The following is a 17,048-nucleotide window of genomic DNA, read 5'->3' as shown; positions in this document are numbered from 1 at the left end:
AACCTCTAAGGATGGAGATTCCACCACCTCCCTAGGTAACCCATTCCAGTGCTTCACCGCCCTCCTAGTGAAATAGTGTTTCCTAATAGACAACCTAGACCTCCCCTACTGCAACTTGAGACCATTGCTTCTTGTTCTGTCATCTGCCACCACTGAGAACAGCTGAGCTCCATCCTCTTTGGAACCCCCCCTCAGGTAGTTGAAGGCTGCTATCAAATCCCCCCTCACTCTTCTCTTCTGCAGACTAAATAACCCCCGTTACTTCAGCCTCTCCTCGTAAGTCATGTGCCCCAGCCCCCTAATCATTTTCGTTGCCCTCTGCTGGACTCTCTCCAATTTGTCCACATCCTTTCTGTAGTGGGGGGACCAAAACTGGATGCAATACTTCAGGTGTGGCCTCACCATTAATAAAGATGTTGAACAAAACCGGCCCCAGGACCGACCCCTGGGGCACTCTGCTTGATACCGGCTGCCAGCTAGACATCAAGCCATTGATCACTACCCATTGAGCCCGACAATCTAGCCAGCTTTCTATCCACCTTATAGTCCATTCATCCAATCCATACTTTTTTAACTTGCTGGCAAGAATACTGTGGCTTAAACTCCCAGGCAATCTCTCTGGTTCCTCTAAATGAGACCTCCAGCAAAGAGGCAAGCTTGAACAATCCTGATATTTTGAAGGTAAAAATAAGCCAGGATTTCCCCTGCCCCTTAGACCTTTTATATCAGAGAAACAAGGAGGAGACCAAAAAAAAAAAAAACCCCAAACACTCCCCCCCCCCCCTTAAGGTCACGTTTAGTGCAGGTAGGTAATATTAAATTATCCCCAAGGGGGAAAAATGTAGAGTGGCCATTTCTGCCTAATATTCACTCTTCTTAATGAAGTCAACAGGGGAAAAATAAAATTGACAACTGACTAGGGTTTTTTCATGTATATCAAGATAAAAAAAAAAAAGGACACCTATCAGTGATTTCCAGATGGTTTGTCGTAATAGGAAACCCTGATTAATGCAGTAGAACTGAATGTTGATTCAAGGAATTCACTATCCCAAGCCAAGACAATATGCATGTCATGTCTCGACCTTTAAAGAAATATTGTTCTGTCCTCTGGAATTGGATGAAATCTATTCAACAGATTTAGAACAGTAAGAAAGCCAGACCCACATGCATGTGGACCTACATAGCCACATCCAGACCATCAGGAATTCCAAATGACACCCCCGCCCCTCCTAGTCTCCCCAACTAGAGCAGCAAACTGAGATACAGGATGCTCTACAAGCACTGGTGGGAGTACGTGTATTATTTATTCACCCCCACAGCAAGAAGCCAGGCAGGATGGGGCTGGGATTGTTCCATGTAGAAGCTTTATAGTGAAAGGAGGAAAAGGATAATTTCCCCTCATTCTGATAAAGTTCCATATCCAGTGTTAGTCTGCGATTCTTTACATTGTCATATAACAATGGGAGAAAGGGAAATTTGCCCAGGTGTAAATATACCAAAAACCCTACACTTATAAAAGGCAGTTGCAGCTTTTTAATGTCCACATAGGGCTTCAGATATGATTCTGAAGATTCCACACACTTAGCTTCATGGAAGCACCATGTGTGTCTTGAGGATGAGCCCATCTGCTTGGAATTGCACCTGCTAGATACCGCTGCAGTACCAATTCTCTTGCTCCCTGCCCAAGTTTCCTCCCTTGTCCTTCACATTGTCTCCTGTGTTTTTCTGTCTTATTATTTTATTTTGTTCTTTCTGAAAAGAACTAAAAAAAATGACATACAGGATTTTAGAGCAAGCAAGTAACCATACCAACAAATAGAAGGGACCACAAGAGGACTAAAAATAAGTTTTTTTAAAAAGTGTTTTAAAAGCTATCAACAGGAACTGCAACGTAACTACAGATAAAGATTTTGTTGAATGGGATTAGGCGAGCAAAAACATGGTACTTGGCAAATGTATTCAGAAGGGATGAATGAAGGAAAGATAGATCTAAAGAGGAGCATAAGGTACAGGAAGGTTTGTGAATTTGGACCAAATCCCAATAGTTTAGGTGTTGAATTTGTTAAAATGTTATAGATTAGCATACCCACCAGATATTAAATGCCTTTCTGACCTCACTGGCAGCTAGTATAGCTATGCAAATACAGAACTGATAAGAGTATGATGGGAATGATGAAAAACTAAATGAGAAGTTTGATTAGAAGTAGTGTCAAATTTGAAAGAAACTGGAAGGTTGGTAAGCGGAGAAATAACTATAGAATATACCAAAGTTTTAGTATCAAAAGCAGCAGGGAGTGTAGGCCTGTATATATACACATGCACACAAAAATATAAGTGCTGGTCATTGTTAAGGCTGACTTGAGCTTTGTACTCCTCCCCACACACACAGGTTAGGCAAATTAAACTAATGAAACATACATGCTTTAAAAAAAAAAGTCAATCTAATTTAGAAAACCAAGGATAAAATAAAATCAAACAAGGCCCTAAGAATCCTTACAGAAGCTGGCTTAACAAATCTATCCAGGACTTCAGGTGGTCAAAAAGCAAGGCAGAGGTTAGTTTCTTAGAACCTATAAACAAGCATTGAGTCCTCTTATTCAAACAAGAAAATTTTAGTGCATCTAACTCCTGACATCTACCAATAAGACAAACTCCTTAGAAAAAACTAGGAAAATAGACATAACTTTAAGATGATGCTCAGAGCTATGTTACTGCTGCAATCCAGTTGCAGTTTATACATGTGATGAAATGACACTCTTGCAAAATAACATCCTTCCAGTGATTTTATAAATTGCTGTCTCAAGTTCCAAAGCCTATTGAAGACACTGGGAATTTTTCCCCATAACTTTGGCTCAGGAAAGGGGGTTTAAGGTGCTTGTCTTTTCCTGCTCTGTATTCGGGCATAAGAGTAATGTGTGCAAAAACTAAGATTTCACTTCCAAGCAGTATTGTTCTGGACTGTAAAAATCAAATGTGCTGAGAACAGTGATCAACATATTGATGGGAAAAGCATGCAGCTCTCCCACTGAGAAGCAACAGCTAAACATGCACTAATTGATACCTTATAACACCATTTAAGTCACCACTGAATTTGGCTGAAAGTGTGAAGAGGACAGAAATCTCTGAAAGCATTTGCCCTTCTTGGTTTGGCTGGGTTAGCCAGGGGGTCAGATGAGGGAAATTCAGTGGGTGAGAATTGAAGTGGATGTAGGACTCTATAGGATTTCAGACTTAAAGTGCCAGGTCATGCACTGACATGTTCTCTGTACAATCTCGTTGACTAAGCAAGCAGTGAGACTAGCCTTAAGATTTAATCTTGTTTTCTGATATACCTATATAAAGAGAGAAGCTAAGATCATATGGTCTGTGCCTTGTTTTGAAGGCACACACCTCTGAATGAGGGGGGCCGTCTAAGAGAATTGTGAATCTAATGTTTTCCTCATCAGTGAAGGAGGACAGTCAGAATGACAATATTGCACAGCACAGTGTTTGAGAAACCCTTGCATAAGACAAAGTCAGGGCTAGTGCCTAGGGAGGTCAGGCTTTGCCACCACTGCCAGTGCTAATAGGGCATGGTGGAGTGACACAGTGCTCCAGAGCTTAATGTGTAATGAAAGAGGTCCTGGTGCTCAAGCATTTTTTTTTTTAAACTTTTCATAACTGATGCAGCAAGCCCAGAGATGGGTGGCTATGAACTGCCAAGCCCAGAGGCGCTGGGGCTCAGCCCTGGCACAAATTAAGCCCTGCAGAGCTCAGATGGAAATCTGGCATTCTGGAAAGAGCAAGAGCAACACCAGCAAAAAGGGGTGGAAATCATCCAGTGTGTGAGATAGCAAGACCACAAAAACATACCAGACAGGAATCACAAAGGGGAGAAAGGAGGAAGATGAAGGAAGGCCTCAAAGACCACCATTTTCATCAACATTTGCAATAACCTCTGACTGACTGTTCTCTCTCCTAGGACAGACTTTCAGATTCTGGCACTTCATTCTCATGATAAAATATTCCAACAAGAACAGGAAGCCCAAAAACATTTTAAACAGCAACCAGTAAAATGGACACATTGCAATTTTAAGATTGTAATCTTGTGGTCTTTCTTGGATAGCTTATTACTAGTCAAAACCAATTTGACTACCACTATCCATGCTTTTTTGTTTTGTTTTTTGTTATAACAAAATAGTTTTTGGAGCATGTTTCAGAAGTCCTAGTTTTCTTCCAATTGGCACATAACAGCAAGTTGCTTACAAGGAACCTCATGACTCTGAGCCGAGTCTTGAAATATATAATCAGTTGCAAATGTTTTGGGGTGGATGGCTGACGAATGCAGTAACTTTATCACTTCTCCCATTTTTTACCATTAGCCAATCTTAGAAATTTCAAGGAAGGCAGCGCTCTTTTTTTAGCAAAAGTTTTGAGAATAATTAAAACAGCTGCTAGGCACTTTAAATTTGTCTGTTCCTAGTAATAATAAAAATAGTGATAGTGCAGTAGCGTCTGACCTAAAGTGCCACAATCCAGAGTACTGTGATCATTTCTATTGTGATAAAAACCTAACAAATATGTAGTATTTTTTCCATCCCTTGTAAAAGCACGTTCCTTTTTCCTTTAATCAAGTAGCAACTCCTTCACCCCTCCCCGTTGCTATTCATTACATGTTTCAGCAAATATTACAGACTCATTGAAACAAAACATTCCCCTCTCCAGTCACTAAATTTTTTTTCTTCTATTCTATTGGGAGGGCAGCCGGTTGCTTCATTTAGATCCGGCCTTCTCGAGTTTCAAGCTTGTTTATCATTTACAGTGATACATTTTTTCCACTCAGTTGGTCACCTGTGATTTATATGGATAATGAGAACAGCCAGGAATGTCTTAGTAAGGATTAGAAGAGTCTGAAAGGGCTAAATAGCCTTTTATTTCAGGTCACAAGCCAATCTCTAACAGATGGGAGTGGTTATTCCATAAATTGTCTATTTTATGGTTTCTTGCACCTTCTACTGCAGCATCTGGTGTTGGCCACAATTTGAGATAGAGGGGACCGGATGGACCTAATTTCTGATCCAGTATAGAAATTCTATGATAAATTCTGAACAAACACAGCCAGATTAATTTGTCTGAGAAGAGTTTTAGACTGTTTCTTGCTCTCGCTGTAAATGAGGTGGGAAATGTAGATGACGCTGAAGTAGATAAGGTTGTGTCAATGACTAGTCTAACTGCTGTGGGAGTTTTTCTATGGGGGGCGCAGGGAAGATCCAGAACACCTGCATGAGTCATTTATTAGAAAAGCAGCCATCCATTCATTCAAAGAAGCTCACCTTACTTTGAGGTTTGGAGGCCAACCCTTTCCTCATCCATTTACATTTCAACAGCAAATAAATCTCTCTCATTTTACAGAATTTTAAAAAAAGCTAAAAGTGGAAAAAGGTGTTTTAAAAGTTAAGATAGTTGCATTTAATAGTTTAGCTTTTCCTTTAAAAAAATATGTAATAGGCCAGCCTTAAGCACACAACCTTTTCTTCTACTCTCAGTTTCTACTTGTCCCTAAAGAATCTCAGTCTAACAGTCTGAGGGGTATTTAAAACCCTAAACAGAACAAAAATATAACTTTCCAGACACAGCAAATATGACAAGGCACTTTTCATCGAAAATAAATCATAATGGGATTTCCAAACTTGTTAACTGAGATACACAGCACTGATGCACATTGATAAGGTACTGGACTGGGAGTCAGGAGACCGGGGTTGTATTTTGGGCTCTGCCATTGACCTGCCGTGTAAAGGAAACCCACTTTACCTCTCTGTGCCTCTGGCTTCATTTCCCACCGTTGGTCTATATTCTTCATTTAGAACTGTAAATTCTTTGAGATAGAGACCCTCTCTTGCTATGCATTTATACAGCACTATGCACAATGGACCCTTCATTTCAGCTGAGGCCTTTAGGTCCCACCACATTATAAAATAAGGAGACAGAGAGGAAAAAGGGTCTTAACTGTAGAGCTGGGTGAATTTCAGAGGTTTTCCTACCAATATTTGCTTATATATAAACCTAGTTATTCAGTTGTGGTTCTGCCTCTTCTGTGCGGCTTTCCTGAACATTCATTAATGAAGAACGAATTTTACAACTCCTGGGGCAGATCCTCAGCTGATATAAGTTGTCCTAGTTCCACTGATTTCATTGGAGCCATGGCAATTCACCCCAGCAGAGCCTCTGCCCCTTTGTTCTCAAATATTTACTGTGTACAGGCAACATTCGTGGGATAGGCACTGCTTGCATAGCACGGGTAGAAGATTTTGAAAACCCCTTTGCCAGAGCCCTGGTACAGTGGCAATTAAATAAGCCAGACAAGAATACAAGCACACTTTTGCACATAGTAACTTTGCCAGAGTTTAATTTTGTTTCACCACATTGCCACACTGAGCCAATAAGTTCTACAGTGACCTAATTTTTTTTAATACAATTATGCCTCAAACAAGTTTTGTTCCCTAGAAGTTTTTTTTTTTTTTTTTTTTAAACTTAAACACCTTAATTCTGTTTGCTGCTACTTCTTGAAAACTGATGCTTCTCACCAAGCAAGCAAAAGCCACAGAGGCTTCCAGCCTTCCCCCCTGCCCGCAATTATAGAAGAGAGCTGCACTTCTCCAGACAGGCAACAGAAACAATGGCATGAACTTACGTGACAAGTCGCAGCCACCCAATAAAGCTCAGATTTTGAATAGTGAATACCTGTAGCAGACACTTCAAGAGACATCCAAGGAGCAAAAATGAAACATCAGTTGAATAAAATAAAACAAATCATGAAGTCATTGCAATTGGCTAGCGGGTATTCTGGAAGTAAAAAAAAGGAGGCTATATACATTGAGTAAATTTTCCCACCAAGAATTATTTGCTCAGCTCTAATACAAGCACTCAGGGTAAGTATAACACTGTAGAATCCAATAGTATGGTCAGTAACATCTGAATTCTGTCATCACAGTGCAATACATAGGAAATGAAAAAGTTACAGGAGACATGAGCAAAACAGAACCCACAAATCTGTGGTCAGCAACCAGGCATGGAAGGGCTTGCTGGGACGCAACTGCTGGAGTCCACAGCAAGGCCCCTTTCCTTGTTCACCTCAAAAGGGCGTGTGTGGGGAGAGAAATCTTGTGCTATGTATGGATTAGAATGTATTACACTAGGTGATCCCTCCCCCACTGGCTGGATTATAGGTGGGTGCGATTTGAGAGAGAAGGGCCTTGGGGAATATGATTGAAACAAACTGTTCTTTGGTGGGAGGTGCTGCTTGTTGCCAGCTCTGAGGGAGCCAGGCACTGCTGTGTGAGAGGTGTGGCCGCATTAAAAGCTTGTTGGATTTTTAGACAACATAGTCTCACCTCCCTTCCTTCAGACACCTCTGATGTTACAGTATCAGAGTATGAAGAAAAGCTATTCCTTCTTCTTAACCCTTCCCCCTCCAATCTTTTTCTAGCTCGCTTCCCTCCCTCCCCATGTCCCTCCCACCTACACATATACTGTATGCTCAGTGGCTTCCCCTGGTGACTTTCCTTTCTTGTTTTCCTGTGGATTTCAGGACCTCCCCAGGAGAAGCTATACGATGTGCCCAGTCTCTCACATGGAAAGGACGTTTTTAAGTAGAGCTGGATGAAATTCTCTCAATTGAAAAAGCAAACCAAACTCCAAACATTTCCTGTAAAAAACCCTGACTTCTACTAGTTCTGCTTTGTAGCATCTGAGCTCCTTTAGCGCCTACATTAGCCCTCTGATTCCTTTACTGTGCAGTCACTGATGTCTTCAGGAAATGCACATGGGGGAGATTTTTCCAATGGCACAAAGGAGAATTAGGTGCGTAACTCCCAGTGGTGGCTCCAGGCACCAGCACTCCAAGCGCGTACCTGGGGCGGCAAGCTGTGGGGGGGCCCTGCTGGTTCCTATGAGGGTGGCAGTCAGGCAGCCTTTGGCGGCATGCCTGCGGGAGGTCCGCGGTCATGCGGATTCGGCGGCAATTCGGTGGTGGGTACACCAAAGCCGCGGGACCGGCAGACCTCCTGCAGGCATGCCGCCGAATCTGCGGGACCGGGGACCTCCCACAGGCATGCCGCTGAAGGCAGCCTGCCTGCCATGCTTGGGGGTGGCAAAACAGCTAGAGCCGCCCCTGGTAATTCCATTGAATTTCAGTGGTAACTGGCTTCCTAATCTTCCTTTGTGCTTTCAAAAATGCTCACCATGGAGCTCAGTCAGTCACAGGTGTGTGTTATGCACCCTTGCTTAGGGTGACCAGATGTTCTGATTTTATAGGGACAGTCCTGATATTTGGGGCTTTTTCTTACATAGCCACCTACTACGCCCCCCACACCCTGTCCCGATTTTTCACAGTTGCTATCTGGTCATCCTACCCTTGCTTCATTTGGAGCATTGGTAAAATGCACTAAATATAGCCAAATACTGCTCAGGTGCAAATACTGATCTTCAAACCTCATGACTTGGTCAAATCAAAATCATTTCCCGCCAATGCATTTTAAGGCTCTTATCATTAAAGACTATTTGGCCCTTGACAATGTTTATGAAAATTTTGCTAAGTTTATAATTTGTAAAAAAAAATGGAAGCCAGAAGAGTTTCCGAGGATTTGGATTTTTATTTAATTTTATTAATTTTTTTGCAAACATTTTGCATGGCTTGGAGTAAATATAACTAATAACTCCTATTATGGAATTTAGGCTCAGGATCTATTTAGGCCCTGATCTTGCTTATGCATGTGTGTAACTTTAAGCATGTTAATTGTCCTCCTGGATGCAAGTAGGGTAATTACATACCTGACATTAAACACATGCATAGTGTTTGCAGAATTGGGCCTCAGCCGAAATCAATCCTAAACATTATATGAGTCTCTGGTATTAAAAGGAAACTACTTTTTTTAAAACTCAAACCTTTGGGGAAAGAAATATTACTACATTATTATAAAAACTAATGTATATGAATACAATAGTATGAATGCTTTTTAGATTTAAGAAAACAATTTGTGACATCAAAATATATTCCTATGCACATGAGTAACGTGGTTTGCCTTGTCTCTTCTGCTCAAATTTATATTCTAGTGAAGAGAAAGCATTTATTTCTAGCCAAGGCCCTTGTATGAATACATATGAATTACAGAAAGGTTTAAAAAAAACACAGTCTTTTCAGCCTGAAAACCTGACATCAAAATAACACTCAGGTTATAATCTCATTTAATCAAACTCTTAATAATTGGAACAAGCTGCAGTAGTACTAAGAGGCTCCAGTTAGGGATCAGGGCCACATCTTGTTAGGCAGCGCATATACATACAACGAAAAGACAACCCATGCTCCAAAAAGCTTACAGACTAAGGGCTAGATTCACAAAGGAACTTAGGCGCAGCAACACTGAGCATCACCACAAAAACTTTTAGGCACCTAGAAAAATCACGGATTCACAAAGCTTGTGTTAGGTGCCTACGCTCCCATACAATGAATGGGGAAAGATAGGCAGCTCAGAATGGGATTTGCAAAAGCCAGCACACTAGGCAGCTCCTCGCCTAAATGAGCCACTGGGAGGCGCCAAGTCAAGAGGTGTATGCGCCAGGGCCGGCCTTTGGGGTGGGCCATACAGGCCACCGCCCAGGGCGGCCCGCCAAAGAGGGTGCTGTGCGCAGGGTTTGGATTCCCACCTGACCTGCCGAGAGCCAACTGGGCTGATGGAGGCAGCAGGCAGGCAAAGCAGCAGCGTCTGGGGGTCGGGAGAAGACGAGAGAGACCTGAACTGCAGAGGGCAGTTGGACAACCAGACGTCAGCACCTGGTGATGCCTCTGGAGCAGGGGTGCCCCTCCTTCCCCTGCTCCATGTGTGCAGCTGCTACTGTTCCTGTCCCCCCTTTTCCTCCTCCCAGAGCTGCCCTTGGCCACTCCAGACTGGGAGCATCTTCCTGTCTGCTGGGCCTGGAGGGGGGGATTAATGTGGGGTGTCCCCCTCCCCCTCACCCATGTACCTGATTTCCACTGAGCTGGGGTGACAGGACAGGGGGAATCTGTGTGTTCTGCTGCCTCTTTGGGTCCAGAGCTGCTGGCGGCTGCTTGTATATGAATAAGCCTACAGGCTCCCAAACCTGAGTGCTTTCTTAAAGAGACAGTACGCTCAACACTCAGGCGTGCACACACTCCTCTCAATACAACACACACGGTCATACACACACTTCCCTCAACACAACTGGCATAGAGGTGTGGTGAGCGGCCGGCAGGCGAAGACGGACAGAACAGAGTCTTGCAGAGAGGTGTGGCAATCAGCTGGCAGGGAGAGGTGCGGCAAGCGAGTGTCTGATCAGCGACGCCTGTAAGATGCCTCCTTACCCGGGGGGGGGGGGGGGGTGAACTTTGCAGATGAACCTCTGAACTCTGGGTCTGCACTGACCAAGGACAGCAACTTGGGGTGAAAAGAAGGGATGGGCACATTAAACGGACTTTTGGTTTGCTGGACTTAAGAACCTGAGGGGAAAAGGACACTGCCCAACATACTTGGGGGTGGGTCTTTTGCTCATGGTTTATGTTTATGAACCTTGTGTGCGGTGTTTTCCCAAATTAATGCTGAGTTCCTTCCTTCCTTTTATTAAAAGTTTTTTTGCTACACTCACTCAGACTCTGTGCTTGTGAGAGGGGAAGTATTGCCTTGTAGAGGCACCCAGAGGGTGGTGTGTAATTGTCCCAGGTCACTGGGTTGGGACTCGAGCTGGTTTTGTGTTGTATTGTTGAAAATGAACCCCTAGATACTGAATCAGGCTCTTGTTGCTGGCAACTCTGACTGGCAGAAAGGTGACAGGTATAACATACTAAGTAAATGCAGGAATCCATTGTTGCACGTGCCTCCTTGTCCACTTGATTGTAGATCCCTGTCCAGGCTCAAAAAGTTACTCTGGCTCCTCCAGAGTTGCTGCAAGTATGCACCAGTTTGGCCTGGTTTCCACCCCACACTGAATGTGGGGAATTGTTGTAGACCTCTAGAGAGAGGTTCACAATGCCTAGCCTCCTTGGTAGAGAGGCCATCCTCTGGTTACAGAAGCTGGACATTGAGCTCTGATGGCTGCATTTGAGGGTTTGGGGGGGGTACACAATTTAGGCACTTAAAGTGGCAGTGAATCTAGCCCTAAGTATATGACAAGAGAAGAGGCAGATACAACAACAGATGGAGGAGAGAAGATTAGACAAAACACTATCGGGGATGCTCTAGCTACACTTGGTCCTGCCTCAGTGCAGGGGTAGAGACTAGATGATCTCTCAAGATCCCTTCCAGGTCTACGTTTCTATGAAGTAACAGTAAGACAATCAGGATGAGAATAATAAGTAGTGGTCACACCGTGACCGCCTAGCCATTGTAGGTATATTTGGTCATGCCTCAGTGTATGGGGGACAGGGGTGAGAAATTGAGGGAGAATGGACATGTGAGCTCTTGAGGTCTCTTCCAGCCCTATGCTTCTATGACTGTCAGATAGTGATTCCCCACCACACAGATCCATCATAAAGTCTTCTCCATATACATCTGTTTAACTCACTCCTGTAGATTCAAGTCAAGAGCACCAAGAGGCCAGCAGTTACACAGCAAGTGCAAAGAAAAGAAAATTTTGAATAGCAGTGGGATTTAGGTGTCAAGTAGCCAGGATGCAAAATATTGATTAGCCAGGAAAGAAACTTTAGAACATCCAGAAGGTTTCTGTCAGAGTAAATAAAACATGGGGAGTTCTTGGGACAGCAAAACACCTCAGTACTTATAGGTTCTAGCAAGTGAGAAGACCTACTGAAATAAGCAGTAATAGCTCATCCAGAGATTGGCTATTGAAAGATGGAAGGCAGCTTGATGTGATGCATACAGCTTGTTTCATTTTATAAAATGAAATGTGAAGTATAAGAACAGCCATGCTGGGTCAGACCAATGGTCCATTTAGCCCAGTATCCTGTCTTCCAACAGTGGCCAGTGCCAGATGCATCAGAGAGAATGAAAAGAACAGGGCAATTTATCAAGTGATCCATCTCCTGTCATCCAGTCCCAGCTTGTGGCAGTCAGAGGTTTAGAGGTTCCCAGAGCATGGGGTTGCGTCTCTGACCATCTTGGCTAAGAGCCATTGGTGGACCTATTCTCTATGAATTTATCTAATTGTTTTTTGAACCATTACACTTTTGGCCTTCAGAACATCCCCTTCACAACAGTTAAATAAGTTTACGGTGCTTGTGTGAAGTAGTACTTCTTTGTTTTGAACTTGCTGCCTATTAATTTCATTGGGTGACTCCTGGTTCTTGCGTTATGTGAAGGGGTAAACAACACTTCTGTATGCACTTTCTCCACACCATTCAGGATTGTATAGACCTCTATCATATCCCCTATGTATCTGATCATTCTGTTCCTTACTATTGTTTCAACCAACTTGCCTGGTAGTGTAATTGCCAGGATTGTCTCCAGAGCCTTTTTTTAAAAAAGGATGTTGCATTAGCTACCCTCTAGTCATCTGGTACAAAGGTTGATTTAAGCGATAGGTTACACACCACACAGTTAATAGTTCTGCAATTTCATATTTGAATTCTTTCACAACTCTTGGGTGAATACCTCTGATCCTGGTGTCTTCTTACTGTTAAATTTATCAATTTGTTCCAAAACTTCCTCTAGTGACACCTCAGTTTGGACAGTTCCTCAGATTTGTCACCTAACTAGAATGGCTCAGGTGTGGGAATCTCCTCCCCATCCTCTACAGTGAAGACCAATGCAAAGTATTCGTTTAGTTTCTCTGCAATGGCTTAGTCTGCCTTGAGTGCTCCCTTAAACATCTTGATCATCCAGTGGTACCACTGATGATGTGACAGACTTATAGAATCATAGAAGATTAGGGTTGGAAGAGACCTCAGGAGGTCATCTAATCCAACCCCCTGCTCAAAGCAGAACCAACCTCAACTAAATCATCCCAGCCAGGGCTTTGTCAAGCTGGGCCTTAAAAACCTCTAAGGATGGAGATTCCATCACCTCCCTAGGTAACCCAGTCCAGTGCTTCACCACCCTCCCAGTGAAAAAGTTTTCCCTAATATCCAACCTAGACCTCCCCCCTGCAACTTGAGACCATTGCTCCTTGTTCTGTCATCTGCCACCACTGAGAACAGCCTAGCTCCATCCTCTTTGGAACCCCCCCTTCAGGTAGTTGAAGGCTGCTATCAAATCCCCCCTCACCCATCTCTTCTGCAGACTAAATAAACCCAGTTCCCTCAGCCTCTCCTCATAAGTCATGTGCCCCAGCCCCTACTCATTTTCATTGCCCTCCGCTGGACTCTCCAATTTGTCCACATCCTTTCTGTAGTGGGGGGCCCAAAACTGGACACAATACTCCAGATGTGGCTGTGACAGGTTAGATCACAGAACGCCCCTTGGGAGCTGCCAACTAATGTGCCAAGACTACTTCTGCCCCTGCTTTCCCTGCCAGCTTGGGACCCCAGCACCCTGTCTTGCTGAGCCAGACACGCCCGTCTGCTCCAACACAGACCCAGGGTCTGAATTACTTGCCCCAAAGCTGCAGACTTAACTGAAAGTCACTTACAGAAGTGTTCTTGCCTTTAACACTCAGATGACCAACTCCCAATGGGATCTAAACCCAAATAAATCTGTTTTACCCTGTATAAAGCTTATACGGGGTAAACTCATAAATTGTTCGCCCTCTATAACACTGATAGCGAGATATGCACAGCTGTTTGCCCCCCAGGTATTAATACATACTCTGGGTTAATTAATAAGTAAAAAGTGATTAAATACAGAAAGTAGAATTTAAGTGGTTCCAAGTAGTGTCAGACGGAACAAAGTGAATTACCAAGTGAAATAAAACATAACACGCAAACCTATGTCTAATACAGTAAGAAACTGAATACAGATAAGATCTCACCCCCAGAGATGTTTCAATACATTTCTTTCACAGACTGGATGCCTTCCTAGTCTGGGCATAATCCTTTCCCCTGGTACAGTCCTTGTTCCAGGTCAGGTGGTAGCTAGGGTATTCCTCATGATGGCTCCTCTTCCTTCTATTCCACCCATTTATATATCTTTTGCATAAGGCGGGAATCCTTTGTCCCTCTGGGTTCCCACCCCTCAACCCCCTTCTCAATGGAAAAGCACTAGGTTAAAGATGGATTCCAGTTCAGGTGACATGTCACTGTAAGACTTCATTACCCACTTGCCCACACACACATATACAAGAAGACTTATAGGTAAAACAGAGCCATCTGCAGTCAATTGTCCTGGTTAATAGGAGTCATCAAGATTCCAAGCCACCATTAATGGCCCACACTTTGCATAATTACAAAAGGCCCTCAGAGTTATATTTCATATTTCTAGTTTCAGATACAAGAGTTGTACATTTATACAAATAGGATGATCACACGCAGTAGAGTATAAGCTTTGTAATGATACCTTACAAGAGACTTTTTGCATAAAGCATATTCCAGTTACATTAGCATATTTTCATAAAATCATATAGAGTGCAACGTCACAGTGGCCTCACCAGTGCCGAATAGTGTGTGTGTGTGTGGGGAAATAATCACTTCCCTTGATCTGCTGGCAATGCTCCTATTAATGCAGCCCAATATGCCGGTAGCCTTCTTGGCAACAAGGGCACACTGTTGACTCGTATCCAGCTTCTTGTCCACTGTAATTCCCAAGTCTTCTTCTGCAGAACTGCCACTTAGCCAGCCTGTAGCAATGCATGGGATTCTTCTATCCTAAGTCCAGGACTCCGCACTTGTCCTTGTTGACCCTCATCAGATTTCTTTTGGCCAAATCCTCCAATTTGTCTAGGTCACTCTGGATCCTATCCCTACCCTCCAGTGTATCTACCTCTCCCCCCAGCTTAGTGTCATCCGCAAACTTCCTGAGGGTGCAATCCATCTCATTAATGAAGATGTTGAACAAAAGCTGCCCAGGGGCACTCCGCTTGATACCAGCTGCCAGCTAGACTTCCCTCTTCTGATGTACTTAAGATACAAAAAACTAACAGCAAATTTTTTTTTGGATAGCTGCTCTTCAAATTCTTTTTTGACCTGCCTAATTAAACTTTTACACTTGACTTGCCAGAGTTTATACTCCTTTCTATTTTCCTCACTAGGATTTGACTTCCAATTTTTAAAAGGATGCCTTTTTATTTCCAGCCAACTCTTACTCTACCTTTTAGTCATGACAATGTTTTTTGGTCCTCTTATTTTTTTTTGTTTTTGGAGGTATACATTTAGTTTGAGCCTCTATTATAGTGTTTTTAAATAGTTTCCTTTAAGGCGGTCTATTAATCGCGATTAAAAAAATGTAATGTGATTAATTGCACTGTTAAACAATAGAATACCAATTGAAATTTAATATTTTTGGATGTTTTTCTTCATTTTCAAATATATTGATTTTAATTACAACACAGAATACAAAGTGTACAGTGCTCACTTTATATTTTTTATTACAAATATTTGCACTGTAAAAATTATAAAAAAGTATTTTTCAATTTACCTCATACAAGTACTGGAGTGCAATCTCTTAATCATGAAAGTGCAACTTACAAATGTAGGTTTTTTTGGGTTACATAACTGCATTCAAACACAAAACAATTAAAACCTTTAGCACCTACAAGTCCACTCAGTCCTACTTCTTGTTCAGCCCATCGCTAAGAGAAACAACTTTGTTTATGTTTACAGGAGATAATGCTTCCCACTTCTTAATTACAATGTCACCTGAAAGTGACAACAGGAGTTGGCATGTCACTGTTGTAGCTGGCGTTGCAATACATTTACTTGCCACATGCGCTACAGATTCATATGCCTCTTCATGCTTTGGCCATCATTCCAGAGGACATGCTTCCATACGGATGACACTCTGCGTTAATTAAATTTGTGATTGAACTCCTTGGGGAAGACTTGTATGTCTCCTGCTGTTTTACCCGCATTCTGCCACATAGTTCATGTTATAGCAGTCTCAAATGATGACCCAGCACATGTTGTTCATTTTAAGAACACTTTCACTGCATATTTGACAAAACACAAAGAAGATACCAATGTGAAATTTCTAAAGATAGCTACAGCACTCGACCCAAGATTTACGAATCTGAAGTGTCTTCCAAAATCTGAGAGGGATGAGACGTGGGGCATGCTTTCAGCAGTCTTAAAAGAGCAATACTCTGAAGTGAAAACTACAGAACCCAAACCACCAAATAAGAAAATCAGCCTTCTGTTGGTGGCATCTGACTCAGATGATGAAAATGAACATGTGTCAGTCTGCACTGCTTTGGATCGTTATCGAGCAGAACCTGTCATCAGCATGGACTCATATCCTCTGGAATGGTGGTTGAAGCATCAGGGGACATATGAATTTTTAGTGCATCTGGCATGTAAATATCTTGCGAAGCTGGCTACAACAGTGCCATGCAAACGCCTGTTCTCACTTTCAGAGGACACTGTAAACAAGAAAAAGGCAGCATTATCTTCAGCAAATGTAAACAAACTTGTTTGTCTGAGCGATTGGCTGAACAAGATGTAGGACTGATTAAAGCCTACAAGTCCAAAGTTTAACATTGTTTTATTTTTGAATGCAGGTTTTTGTTGTACATAATTCTACATTTGTAAGTTCAACTTTAATGATAAACAGATTGCACTACAGTACTTGTAGTAGGTGAATTGAAAAAAATACTTTGTTTTTTACAGTGCAAATATTTGTAATAAAAAATATAAAGTGAGCAATGTACATTTTATATTCTGTGTTGTAATTGAAATCAATTGAAAATGTAGAAAACTTCCAAAAATATTTAAATAAATGGTATTCTATTATTATTTAACAGTGCCATTAATCGCAATTAGTTTTTTTAAAATCGCTTGACAGCCCTAGTTTCCTTGCAGTTTGCAGGCATTTCACCCTTGTGACTGTTCTTTGAATTTAGCTTCTTCATTTGTGTGTAGTTCCCCTTTTTCAGATTAAATGATACTTTGGTGGGTTTCTTCAGTATTTTCTCCCCTACAAGGATGTTAATGTAATTAAATTTATCATCACCAT

At 42.3% G+C, this 17,048-nt stretch overlaps 1 long non-coding RNA gene across 1 annotated transcript in view; it reads right to left on the bottom strand.

Moving 5' to 3' along the window:
* The window catches only part of LOC135983925 (uncharacterized), a 92,263-nt gene that overhangs the window by 51,087 nt on the left and 24,128 nt on the right, over window positions 1–17,048 (bottom strand). The window lies entirely within an intron of this gene.

The sequence above is a fragment of the Chrysemys picta genome, chromosome 1 (assembly GCF_011386835.1).
Source record: "Chrysemys picta bellii isolate R12L10 chromosome 1, ASM1138683v2, whole genome shotgun sequence".
Taxonomy (NCBI): Eukaryota; Metazoa; Chordata; order Testudines; family Emydidae; genus Chrysemys; species Chrysemys picta.
Note: the sequence above shows the minus strand (reverse complement) of the source record. Positions and strands in the feature narration are given on the sequence as shown.